A 14,899-nucleotide genomic window follows, 5' to 3' on the forward strand; every position below is an offset into this window, starting at 1 on the left:
GTAAAACGGCTACGGAAGCCTCCGAAAGACTCGGAGCATACGACGACGAACAGACTGCGTAGTCTGCACGGCTATGATCGCTGATAATAGGCGACTTAAACAATAATAGAACGCCCGATTAGGCACGAGCGATTATAGAGCAGAATGCCTCTCTCCTAAACCAGAACGCTGCTCTAGTTGACCAGCTCAACGAATATAAAAGACGAATAGACGCGCGTATTCGGGCAATTAAGAATAGACCATTATATACGCCTACCTCTACGCCCGCTTCCGCGCCCGCCTAGGCGTCTAAGACGACGACCTAGGAGACGGCAGCGCGAACGCCCCTCCCTGATTTACCACGATCGGAACCAGTCCGACGCCCTCGCCCACGACTACTAGACCCCCCGCCCTTTAAAGGGGATCGCTCGAATTGGCCTGTATTCCGGATAGCTATTAAGAATAAATTGCTCGTGGATTCGGAAGCCCTTAGGGACGATCGTGCTTGTTTACTTTACGTCTACTCCCGGTTAGAGGGAAACGCTAGTAAGAACACTATTACTTTTATACAGTATCGACGATAGGATAGAAAAGCCTAAGATCTGATCCTATACCTTGAGAATATATACGGCGACCTAAACCTAAAGAAGAGGGCTACCTAGTGCTTAAGAGAAATAAAATAAGGACTAGAATAATCCTTTACTAAGTTTTTGCCTGCTTTCGAGAAGGAATTTGCAGATTCGGGAGCTATAATATAGCCGGAAGATACAAAGATATTAATTCTAACCGGTTCCCTAAACCTATCTATACGATTAGCCCTATCGTATAGGGAAAGCCCCGGAAACCTCGTAGACTTTATCCTATTACTACGACGGATCGACACTGATCTCGACCTCCTGTTAACAGAGTTAATATAATAGGAGAACGGATACGAAAGGCAGCTAAATCGTTCGCGATTACTAGTCGCGGACTAGATAGATTAGACCCCTACGACTAAGGTAAACCGAGTACGACCGGGCGATACCCTAGTAAAGCGAGCTAGATAGATTAACGAGGACGAGATAGACCGACGACGCGAAGAAGGTCTCTGCTTCCGTTATAGACGCGAGGGCTGCTAGGTTGCTACTTGCCCCTTCCTCCCGCCTATTAGATCAGGCTCCAAGAGCCGCGCGGCTAAGATAGTTATTACGGGGAAGGGCCGGAAGGGTACGAAACCGTCTACTAGAGCGAAGAAGTCACGTTCTGCTATACCTAGCGAGAGCGAATCTAGACCGTCCGAAGGCGATACTAACCTTAAGGGTAATTCGGAAAAAGACTAGCTCCTGTTCTTAGCCGCGAACAGGAGCAAAAAGGGTATTAAGGATCTAGTAAGGAAGGAATCGCTACCGTTTTATATAGACGCTAGAGTAAATAGAATCAAATTTGCGCAAGCACTAGTTAATAATAGTTATACTAGCTACGCTACGGTAAACGGCTCCCTCGCGAGATCTCTCGATCTCCTGTGTATCCGCCTTAATATACCTAGGCGGCTAGACGGCGTGATTTGCGACCTTGGAACGATCACGTATACGACCTATTTCGACCTAGACGTACACGGATATAAGTAATCGCGCGTATTCGCGTATATTATAGAGCAGCAAGATAACGAGATAATACTAGGTAATGCCTGGATAAAGTATATAGACGGACGCTACTCTACGCGGAAGGGGTACCTAGATATTTATAGCCTAGACCGCGAACGCACACGCTGCTAGAATAGGGCTAACCGTACGATCGGTCTAATTGGTGTTAAGACGCTACGCGCGTAGAAGTCCTCGGCTATAAAGATCAAGAGTATTCTGGATAGCGCCGAGCACCCGGAACGCCTACAAATTAGAAAGGTCTTACTAGCCGATATTAAAGCGGTATTACGTATAAAGAAGTATACGGACCTAAAGGAGAAGCTACTAAAGCACTACTAGAAGTAGGCTAAAGCCTTTAGCCGGCAACTTGCGAACGTACTACTACTAAATCGGCCCGGGACTGACTATCGGATACCCCTGAAATATGATAAGGACAGGCGTGAAGAATCACCCCTATATAGACCCCTCTATAGCATAAATAAGGAAGAACTACTATACCTCTGGAAGACCCTAACGGACCTATTAGACAAGAACTTTATACGAGTTAGCTAATCGCCTGCGGCCGCCCTAGTCCTACTAGTACGGAAACCGGGAGGAGGCGTACGATTTTGTGTAGACTATCGCGGCCTAAACGAGCTAAGCGTGAAGGACCGCTACCCCCTCCTACTAATCCGTGAGACCCTTCGTAATATAGGAAACGCCCGTTAGTTCACGAAGCTAGATATTATCGCTGTCTTCTATAAGATCCGAATTAACCCGGGAGAAGAATAGAAAACTACCTTTCGCACACGATATAGTCTTTTCGAATAGAATATGATACCTTTTGGACTTACGGGAGCGCCTGCTACTTTTTAGCGGTTTATTAATCGTACACTTTAAGAGTTCTTAGATAATTTCGTCTCTGCTTATATCGACGATATTATTATCTACTTAGACGGCTCACGCAAGGATCACCGCCGGAAGGTCGCGAAAGTGCTATAGAAACTTCAAGACGCGGGTCTCTAATATGATATTAACAAGTCAGAATTCGAGCAAGATTCGGTTAAGTATCTCGGGTTTATCGTCCGTGCGGGTAAGGGCGTATACGTCGACCTGAAGAAGGTAGAGGCTATCCGTGTATAGGAGACGCCGAAAACGATTAGGGACGTACGGGGATTTATAGGATTTGCTAATTTCTACCGGACGTTTATCCCTAGGTTCGCGGACCTAGCAGCCCCCCTAACTAAACTAACGCGAAAGGACGCGGAATTTGAATAGGATAGCGAGTACGAGCGAGCGTTTAACGATCTTAAGGAATACTTTATAAACGCGCCTATCCTTGCACATTTCGAAGAGGATCTAGAGACGGTCGTTAAGACGGATGCTTTAGGATAGGCTATAGGTACCGTACTCTTATAGCGGTAGCCGAACGGAGAACTAGCCCCTTATACCTACCTCTCGTAGAAGTTCTCGCCTGTAGAGGTAAACTACGAGATTCACGATAAGGAACTACTTGCGATCGTACGGGCCCTAAAGGAATAGAGACCTAAGCTAAAAATAGTGCCGAAGTTCACGATTATTACCGACTACAAGAACCTTTAGTACTTCCGAAAGGCGTAGTACTTAACCGAACGGCAGATACGATAGTCTACGCTCTTGTTAGAGTTCGATTATAACCTTTAGTATCGCCCTAGTAAGCTAGCTATAAGGCCCGACGTACTCTCTAGAAGGGGATAGGATATCCTAAAAGATATAACGGACGAGAGACTCACGAATCGGTTCCGAACGCTCCTAAAGCGTATAAGGATTAAACCTAGTCGTATAGAGACGGAAGCAAGCGATAAGGATATACTATTAGACTTCGAAATAGAGGTCCCCCTATTTAACTAGGCGGACATATAGCAAGAATAGACACGATCGCGAGTACAAGACCCTGCTTATTACGCGATCTTAACCGTCCTTCATAATAGTAACCGACGAATTGTAACCGAAGTCGGTGTTAAGATAAGCCTCTCCGAATACTACCTAGACGAACGGGGCCTTCTCTACTATCGCTAACGGGTATAGATCCTAGAGGGTAAGAACCTACGCACACGGATTATCTAGTAAGTCCACGATTCATACGTTATAGGCTATCCTGGCTGAGACGCAACGTATACGATCTTATCTAGACGGTTCTTTTAGCCTAGCGTAGTAAAGGATATACGACGATTTTTACGTAATTGTACGGTCTGCGGACGAAGCACGATCTAGCGCGACACGAAGTATAGGTTGTTGAAACCGCTACCGATCCCTCAACAAATCTAGGCCGATATCTCGATAGACTTTATAACCGATCTCCCTCCGTCGGGCCTGATAGGAGCAACGAACTGTCTTGTTATTACAGACCGGCTCACGAAAGGGATTATCCTTACTAGAATAAGCGAGACTACCTTAGAAACGGTAGCAAACGCGTTCCTAACACACTTCTATATACATTATAGTCTCCTACTAGTAATTACGAGCGATCGTGGGCCGTAGTTTGTAAGCGTATTTTGGAAGATAGTCTACGATAGACTATCAATCGAACGGCGACTGTCAACGGCCTTCTATCCACAAACGGACGGTTCAACAGAACGAGCGAATCAGGAAATCGAGCGAATCTTGCGCGTCTTCGTAGCGTACGCCCAAGATAACTAGGCCCCTTTGCTCCTAATTATAGCCGGGGCTATTAATAACCGAGACGCTATATCTACAGGATTATCACCGTTCTTCTTCACGTATAGTTACTATATTAACCCTATCGTATTAGACGAGGGGTCTAGCGAGACGATACTTATATGCCCGGAGGCAGCCGGACAAGCCTTTATAGACCGGCTAATAGAGGCGACAGATTAGGCACAATCGGCAATCGCTATAGCCTAGGATCGCTAGCAAGAGCAAGCTAATCGGAGCCGACAGCTAGCTCTAGTCTATAAAGTGCATGATCGGGTATAGTTGAATCTCCGTAACGTACGTACGCAGCGCCCCTTGAAGAAGCTTGACTGGTTACATGCGAAGTATGAGGTCTTAGAGGTGCTAACGCCTTATACCGTCCGATTGAATGTCCTAATCGGTATTCACTCGGTCTTCTATGTAGAACTCGTCCGGCCGGCGGCTACCGACCTGCTTCCCTTATAGGTTATAGATGATTCTGAGCCACCACTAGTAGTAGTAGATAGCGAGCGGGAGTTTGAGATCGAAGTAATCTTAAACGTACGGAGACGCCGCCGTGGGCGTCGTTCACGAATGGAAGCGCTTGTAAAGTAGACGGGATATCTAGAGCCTTTATAGGAACCCTTAAGCGAGCTTCAGGATGTCTCGGCCCTCGACGATTACGAGCGAAAGCATAGCCCCGTCCGCGAAGACGACACGAGAGACGGCGAATCGATAGTTCGAACGAGCTTCCTAAGGCTCCTACCCCTAACAGAGGGAGGAGGGGGAGTAATGTAACGGGCCTATGCCCGTATATAACCACGTAACCGTGGCCTTCCGCCTTAATTCAGCAATACGTAAACACGGCAGCTCCCTTTTCCTTCCTTTCTCCTCAAGATTGTTATAAACAGTTCGTGGCCTAGTTAGATTGAATCAAATCGGCTTTAGCCCTTCACACTATACTTCAATTACGGCAAGCCAGGATATAGGGCGCGTAAGTATAATCGGCATAATAACGCAAAGCTATAGGCGCGTAAGCGTAACAACGAACGCAACAACGTAAGGCTATAATAGTTACAGGCGACCTAAAGTAACGAGGTCCGACCCTAGTAGCTACGAGCCACCGACGATAGAGACGTAGCTAACTAGTAACCGACTCTAGAGAAAGTCGACGAATTCCGCGGCCTAATTAGTACAGAGTACGCGATAGAATTTCCCGAGATAGACTAGGAAAATATTAAGAGTTAAGGATAGACCTAGCACGGTCTATAGAACGCTATCGACTCCTAGGAACTATCTAACGATTCCTAGGACTAGGGTACAGGGATCCTAAAGATACCTATTGAAATTCTAGGAACCCCGGAGATCCTAGAAACTCTACCTATAGTCCTAGGAGCGGATATACCTAAATAGCCTTAAATCGACCCTAAGACAATTACTTAGAGAGAATTAAGTAACAAACTCTAGGATATAATAATAAACGTGCAAAACACCGATAAACGACTCGCACGAGCTTACGATATTATCGATCGTATATACTAACTACAAGAGAGGGACCTAGATAAGAAGGGAACTATCCCCGAATAGATACTAAGTAACCTAAACTATCTATACCGTAATACACGATACTTATACTAAGGATACGCTCGATACCCTAACTACGATCTTAGAACCGTATTAGCTTACTACGACGATAACTGTATAATATACTATTAAGGAAAGATCGATAGAAGCCTAGAACCTAAGCCGCTACGATAGGAATAGACTCTAAGATAGAGCCTAGAATACGCGGGACTCTAGTACGGGAACTAGAGGATAAATAAGGAACAATAACTCGTAGCGATAGTATAGGGATACTTGTGAGATATAGGGCAGGATGTTATCAAGCCAGACCGCCATGCAGCATATCAAGCCAGATTCATAAGGCCTATACAAGATGGCTGAATCTCTATAAGCTTTATGCTATACCATCATCACTACGGTCAATGACATCGCTATACCATCATCACTACGGTCAATGATATCGTAGAAGACGTATACTATTGTATACGATCTACATCATCACTACGATCAATGACATCGTACAATCAAGCAACCACCGATCAAACAGCTACTGCATAAGATCACTATCTGTCTGCATGAGATCATCATGCATCTAGATCTAGGATCTAGAACGATCATATGCAAAAGAGGTTTGATAAAGATTGATTATAAATAAGCCCTGTTTTCTCTACAAAAATGATGTTCAAGATATACAAGCAAGATTTAATACAATCAACTAAGCTTCAGTCCTACCTTACTTTGTCTCATTTCATCTTTATGATTCTAAGCCGAATTGATTTTATCCTTCCTATTCAATCAAAGGAAGAAGATCAATTAATCTTACTTCCTCTCTACCTAACCTGCGTAGCATTGCTTGCTCACAGGTTATAAGCCCGAATTGATCCTACTTCAATTCGGCTTATACCACTTCTTCAATCTTCTATCTTTAACGAAGAATCCTTTACTTTTAAGAGAAACTTCTCTCTCTTAAAGAGAAACAAAAAGCTCCTCCGACTTCTTATTTTCAAAAATTTATACTCGATTTTTACCGGTCGCGTCTACTTCTCTATACGAAAACTAAGAAATCTCAACTTTCTTGACAAAAACAATCATTTTTCAAATATTCAATCAAGTTTTTTGAACTCAAAATGATCAACAAACACAATATCGATCCTCTCAAAGGAGAAGGAAATTATGTTGCCTGGTCTATCCGAATCAAGGCAATTCTTGATCAAGAGAGACTGATTGATGCAATCCAACATGATTACACAAAGCTTCCTGCTATTCAGCAAGGCCAGATACCTAATCAACACTAGTCTTATGAAAAAGTAATTACTCTACTACCTGATTAAAGATCGCCTGATTACAGAAACACTGCGATTTAGTCAGGAAGAAGATCTGGTAGACCTAGAAGATCTACTAGCCCTGCTATCTCTAAGATAGGCTAGAATAAGCTAGTTATTCTATCTGATAAATTCAAAACTATTAATCAGATAAATCGAGACGCTCTATCATTAATTAAGCTATTATGCAAAGATGGCCTACTCTTTTAGCTAGGAGATACCACATCGGCCTACCAAGCATAGGTTACTTTAGCTACCTAATATCGGCCGAAAGGATTTACTACCGAATTCCTTGTGTTGAGGAGCCTATTCAACAGCCAATTAGGCGATTTCGATAGTATATATAACTATCTTACTAAGATAAGGCGCCTGCTAATCGAATTAGCAAGCCTAGGGATTGATTTCCCTAAGCAAATCGTATTCGCATAGGTTCTCAACAATCTTGACCAATTATACGCACCGATTGTTCAAAATATTATTCAATCTCTTCGCAGAGATTCTGATTCCTATACGATTGAATCGTTATTCGCTAATCTTATTGACGAATCGCGCGGTTATATTCAATCGAGCGAGCAAATCTTTATAGCTACTAGCCAAAGCAATCGTCAAAGCAATCGTTAAAACAATCGTCAAAGCAATTACCAGGCTAATCATAAGCCTAACTATCAGGTAAATCACCAATCAAATCGTCAGGCTAATCAAAATCGTCGAATTAGCAAAAAACCGTGGAAAAAACTGTCAAATTCTGGTAAATACTATACGCATTGTAATATACGAAGCTATACAGTAGCAGATTGCTGGTATCTGCATCCTTCTAGTAGACTAGCTAATTGGATACCTAGGGCAAATTGGCCTAGATCTAATCAAAATAATCAAAGATTTAATCAACAAAAGAAGATGATCACAGCAATGCTCAATAAGCAATCTGACGAGGAAGAAATCCACGTCACTAGTTATATGACTGATTACCCTGTAGAAGCTGAAGAAACCTTGGCTAGCAACCTACTACCTACTAGCCTATTAGCTAATGATCTAATTGATCTTGACGGTAATATCCGTTATACACCGATTAGTCTAATTGACTATCGATCAGATTATTAGATAGAATCTGATATACCTATGACAGAGGCACAGCCAATCAGGCATGGCCTACTAATCTTTGATGATCAAAACCTGATGAGAGACTACTCAAATCTGAGTAATGAATCTATAGTGAATATACCAAGAAGTCTCTTACTCTGCGATAAGTTCTCGCATGAAACCGATCAGGTAATTTATCTACCTATCAAAACAAACCAAGAAACTAATTCTGATATCACTATAGAAAGTGCATATAATCTGATAAATTCAGATCTTTCTACTACAAAAGTGATTTTCATTATTAATACAGCTGCCACTATATGTGTAGTATCTAAATTGGATTTGTTTGATAGTGTATATAAAACTAATAAAACTGTTATGTAGGGAAATGCACAAAGATTATCTATCGATCTTGCTGGAGATATTATCTTCCAGACAAATACTAATCTAGTCTATAAATTGACTAATATGCTCTATGTCCCACAATTAGGAATCAATATATTAAGCACACATACACTAAAAAATTCAGTATCTCTATTTAATAGAGAAAAGGCCACTATTTTCGATCAATATCGAAATATTATGCTGATTAGGTATAAGCAAGATAATCTATATCGAACTACCCTATATATGATACATACAAAGCTATATAAGGAAGATTCTGATTAATCAGATAATCAGGATCAATCTATCCAAAGCACTAGTAGCACTACTAGTATATTAAAGCTTTGGCATGATAGATTAGGTTATATAGGCCTAATACTACTTCAAAGGCTATTAAGCTAGGCAAATATATCTCTATCTGATACTAAGATAAGAGATTATATGCAAAATATATGCGAAATATGTATATAGTCAAAATATAACAGGAAGATCAATAAATCTTCTACTTCTGCTGCCGAATACGGTATTGGCGAAAGAATACATAGCGATATTAGAGGGCCTATTAGCCCTAAGACCTATAATGGCTATCGCTACTATATCATGTTTCTTGACAAAGCATTAAGATATCTTTATATATCTCTACTTCGATCGAAAGACGAAGCTATTAAGAAATTTACCTTATATAAGCAATTGGTTGAAAACTAGCTTAATAAGAAGATTAAAGAGATATTTACCGATAACGGTACTGAATACGTGAATAATAACTTCTATATATTATTAGGAAGATACGGTATTATACACCGAACTACGCCTATCTATACAAAAGAGCTAAATAGCCTAATTGAGCGCATAAACCTGACACTTATAAATAAGGTCAGATGTTTATTAATCTAATCAGGATTAAAAGAAGATATATAGGGAGAAGCCTTATTAGCTACTACCTATCTATATAATATAACCCTATACAGTGCTCTAGGGTTCAAATCACCCTATGAGATATATTATAAGCGCTTACCTGCTATCAGGCATATAAAGACCTAGGGATCTATTGCCTACTATTATACAAACAAAAACCTGCCTAGCAAGCTATCGCTAAGAAAATCTATAGCTATTGTTATTGGCTATAGTGAGCAGAAGCACTATAAGCTATATGACCTAAAGTAGAAGAAGATAGTCTAGTTAAGAGACCCTACTATCTTAGAAGGTAGATTCCTAATGAATTAATCTGATCTAGCTAATCAGGAGCCAGGAATCAAAGCAAACGAAAATCGATTTACTAAGAAAAGATCTGCTAAACAAGCAGTAAACCTAATTAAGAAGATTGCTAGAAATACTAGTAAATCTACTAGCCTATCTACTAGCTAATTAGCTAGTAAGCCTACTAAGCAAACTACTAGTAAGGAAGCTGCTATTATAGCGGATCTATCTTATAAGATTGAGATCTAAATCCTATCGCTAAAGTCTACTAAAGATAGCGAAGATATATATACTATATCGGATACGCTACTAGGAGATTTTATAAAGACTATTATCAACGATTAGCCTACCGATTATATATTATCGGTAGTAACTGATAAAGAACCCTCTACCTTTGACCAAGCTATGCAATTAGCTAAAAGGAATAAGTGGTATAGGGCCTGTTAGGACGAAAATCAAAGCCTGATAGATTAGGCAACCTATAAAATCGTTGATATACCCCCTAGTGTAATACCTATTAGGGGCAGATAGGTATTCAAAAAGAAGCCTATAAAGAATACCACAGGTATCTAGGCTAATTATATTACTAATGCGAACAAAACGATTCGCTATAAGGCTAGATAGGTTATATAAGGATTTAATCAACGATTAGGTGTTGATTTCCTAGAAACCTTCTCTACTACTACTAGAACAGAAACCTGGTATATATTACTGATAATCGCGATGAATAAAAAATGGCATATCAGGCAATACGACGTTAAAAACGCATTCGTATATGCTGATATCGATAGTGATATATATACTATCTTGCTAACTGGCCTATATAGGCTAAAAGATCATCAAAATAAGTGCTGCTATCTAAAGAAGGCCCTATATAGCCTAAAGCAAGCACCAAGGCTTTAGTCTAAATTCTTTATAAAGGCTATCGCGAACCTCGGATTCGATAGAGTTCCTATCGACGAGGGAATATATATAAATAGCAAAACCCAGGCCATTATCATCACACATGTTGATAATATAATCATTATACACAAAGATCTAGCTTATATAAATAAGCTAGCTACTGCGGCTAGGCAGTATATCTAATTAGAAGAGATAGGCGAACTAGCTACCTTCCTAGGCAATAATATCAGCCTGAATTATCAAGATCAATCGATAACTATCGATTAAAATGATTATATATCAAAGATCTTGTCAAAATTTGCTACTACTAGTAAACGGCCAAAGAAAACGCCGGGTAAAGCAGGGATCCACCTAAGAAAAAATCAATCAAAAGCTTCAGAGCAAACTATTAATCTCTATCAAAAAGAGATTAGCTCATTACTATATACCAGCCTAAAGACTAGGCCTGATATAGCCTATCTAGTTACCTATTACTCAAGATATATAAGCAATCCTGACTAATCATATATCTCTGAATTGAAGAAGATATAGCAATATCTACAATATCGGCCAAATCTAGGCCTATACTACAATTGCATAGGGAATGACCTATATATAAAAGGCTACTCTAATGCTGATTGGTCAGGCGATATTGATAGTAGAAAATCCACTACTAGCTATATATTTAGCCTATCTAGAGATCTAGCTACTAATAATATAGTAAGCTGGAATTCGATGCTACAAAAATCAGTAGCTCTATCTACCTACGAGGCCGAATATATAGCTATAAAAGAAGCTATACGAGAAGCTATCTACCTAGCTAATCTCTTCAACTATCTAAACGATAGATTAGGCCTAGGCTATACGCCTAGTAAGCCTACTATCTTAGTGGATAATAAGGTAGCTATTAAGCTAGCCGAAAACCCTGAATTTCACAAAAGGACGAAGCATATTGATATACAATATCACTATATCAGAGATCAGGTCAAACAAAAAAGGGTTAATATTCAATACGTCCCTACTAAACTGCAATTAGCAGATTTCCTAACTAAAAATGTCAGAAGAGAAATATTTGAAGACCTGAAGAATCTAGCTAATCTCTATGAGATCTAGCTATATATATATCCAATTTGATATATAATATCATAGATACCTTCGGGTATGGTTTTCACCTAAATAGGTTTTTCCATACTCTATACGCGAATACGGAAGGAACCACTTAACCCTGTGAGATTGAGATTTGGGAAGATATATATCTAGCTATTTAATAGTAGTATATATATATATCGATCCTATCTACTCTATACTAATCTCTATACTCTACTACTATTTGCACTATAGTATAAAGATTACGGGGGGGTGTGAGATATAGGGCAAGATGCCTAAACCGTCATGTAGTATATTAAGCCAGATTCATAAGGCCTATACAAGATGGCTGAATCTCTATAAGCTTTATGCTATACCATCATCACTACGGTCAATGACATCAAGTAAGACGTATACAACAGTATACGATCTACATCATCACTACGGTCAATGACACGATCTACATCATCACTACAGTCAATGACATCGTACAATCAAGCAACCACCGATCAAACAGCTACTGCATGAGATTACTATGCATCTAGATCTGTCTGCATGAGATCATCATGCATTATCTAGAACGATCACATGCAAGAGACAAGTTGATTATAAATATGCCCTGCTTTCTCTACCAAGATAATAATCATGTTTATAACATACAAGCAAGATTTAATACAATCAACCAAGCTTCAGTCCTACCTTACTTTGTCTTATTTCATCTTTATGATTCTAAGCCGAATTGATTTTATCCTTCCTATTCAATCAAAGGAAGAAGATCAATTAATCTTACTTCCTCTCTACCTAACCTGCGCAGCATCGCTTGCTCATAGTTATACAAGGATTTAATCAACGATTAGGTGTTGATTTCCTAGAAACCTTCTCTACTACTGCTAGAACAGAAACCTGGTATATATTGCTGATAATCGCGATGAATAAAAAATGGTATATCAGGCAATACGACGTTAAAAACGCATTCGTACATGCTGATATCGATAGTGATATATATACTATCTTGCTAACTGGCCTATATAGGCTAAAAGATCATCAAAATAAGTGCTGCTATCTAAAGAAGGCCCTATATGGCCTAAAGTAAGCACTAAGGCTTTGGTCTGAATTCTTTATAAAGGCTATCGCGAACCTCGGATTCGATAGAGTTCCTATCGACGAGGGAATATATATAAATAGTAAAACCCAGGCTATTATCATCATATATGTTGATGATATAATCATTATACACAAAGATCTAGCTTATATAAATAAGCTAGCTACTGCGGCTAGGTAGTATATCTAATTGGAAGAGATAGGCGAATTAGCTACCTTCCTAGGCAATAATATCAGCCTGAATTATCAAGATCAATCGATAACTATCGATCAAAATGATTATATATCAAAGATCTTGTCAAAATTTGCTACTACTAGCAAACGGCCAAAGAAAACGCCGGGTGAAGCAGGGATCTACCTAAGAAAAAATCAATCAAAAGCTTCAGAGCAAACTATTAATCTCTATTAAAAAGAGATTGGCTTATTACTTTATACTAGCCTAAAGACTAGGCCTGATATAGCCTATCTAGTTGCCTATTGCTCAAGATATATGAGCAATCCTGACTAATCATATATCTCTGAATTAAAGAAGATATGGTAATATCTATAATATCGGCTAAATCTAGGCCTACACTACGATTGTACAGGGAATGACCTATATATAAAAGGCTACTCTGATGCTGATTGGTCAGGCGATATCGATAGTAGAAAATCCACTACTGGCTATATATTTAGCCTATCTGGAGATCTAGCCACTCATAATATAGTGAGCTGGAATTCGATGCTACAAAAATCAGTAGCTCTATCTACCTGCGAGGCCGAATATATGGCTATGAAAGAAGCTATACGAGAAGCTATTTATCTAGCTAATCTCTTCAACTATCTAAACGATAGATTAGGCCTAGGCTATACGCCTAGCAAGCCTACTATATTAGTGGATAATAAGGCAGCTATTAAGCTAGCCGAAAACCCTGAATTTCACAAAAGGACGAAGTATATTGATATACAATATCACTATATCAGAGATCAGGTCAAACAAGAAAGGGTCGATGTTCAATACGTCCCCACTAAACTGCAATTAGCAGATTTCCTGACTAAAAATGTCAGAAGAGAAATATTTGAAGACCTAAAGAATCTAGCTAATCTCTATGAGATCTAGCTATATATATATCTAATTTGATATATAATATCATAGATACCTTCGAGTATGGTTTTCACCTAAATAGGTTTTTCCATACTCTATACGCGAATGCGGAAGGAACCACTTAACCCTGTGAGATTGAGATTTAGGAAGATATATATCTAGCTATCTTATAGCAGTATATATATATATCGATCCTATCTACTCTATACTAATCTCTATACTCTACTGCTATCTGCACTATAGTATAAAGATTACGGGGGGGTATGAGATATAGGGCAGGATGTTATCAAGCCAGACCGCTATACAGCATATCAAGCCAGATTCATAAGGCCTATACAAGATGGCTGAATCTCTATAAGCTTTATGCTATACCATCATCACTACGGTTAATGACATCGCTATACCATCATCACTACGGTCAATGATATCGTAGAAGACGTATACTATTATATACGATCTACATCATCACTACGATCAATAACATCGTACAATCAAGCAACCACCGATCAAACAGCTACTGTATGAGATCACTATCTGTCTGCATGAGATCATCATGCATCTAGATCTAGGATCTAGAACGATCATATGCAAAAGAGGTTTGATAAAGATTGATTATAAATAAGCCCTGTTTTCTCTACAAAAATCATGTTCAAGACATACAAGCAAGATTTAATACAATCAACCAAGCTTCAGTCCTACCTTACTTTGTCTCATTTCATCTTTATGATTCTAAGCCGAATTGATTTTATCCTTCCTATTCAATCAAAGGAAGAAGATCAATTAATCTTACTTCCTCTCTACCTAACCTACGCAGCATCGCTTACTCACAATACTACATAAAAGTTACTACTAATATTATACTTCGACTAACCTTAGTAATGATTAACTTAGGAGTAGCAGGGAACTTTATAAGTCTACGTTATCGAAACCGCTACTTAATCTCGGGT

This window comes from Penicillium daleae (genome assembly GCF_028827525.1).
Source record: "Penicillium daleae strain IBT 16125 chromosome Unknown utg000001l_segment0_segment0, whole genome shotgun sequence".
Classification (NCBI taxonomy): Eukaryota; Fungi; Ascomycota; class Eurotiomycetes; order Eurotiales; family Aspergillaceae; genus Penicillium; species Penicillium daleae.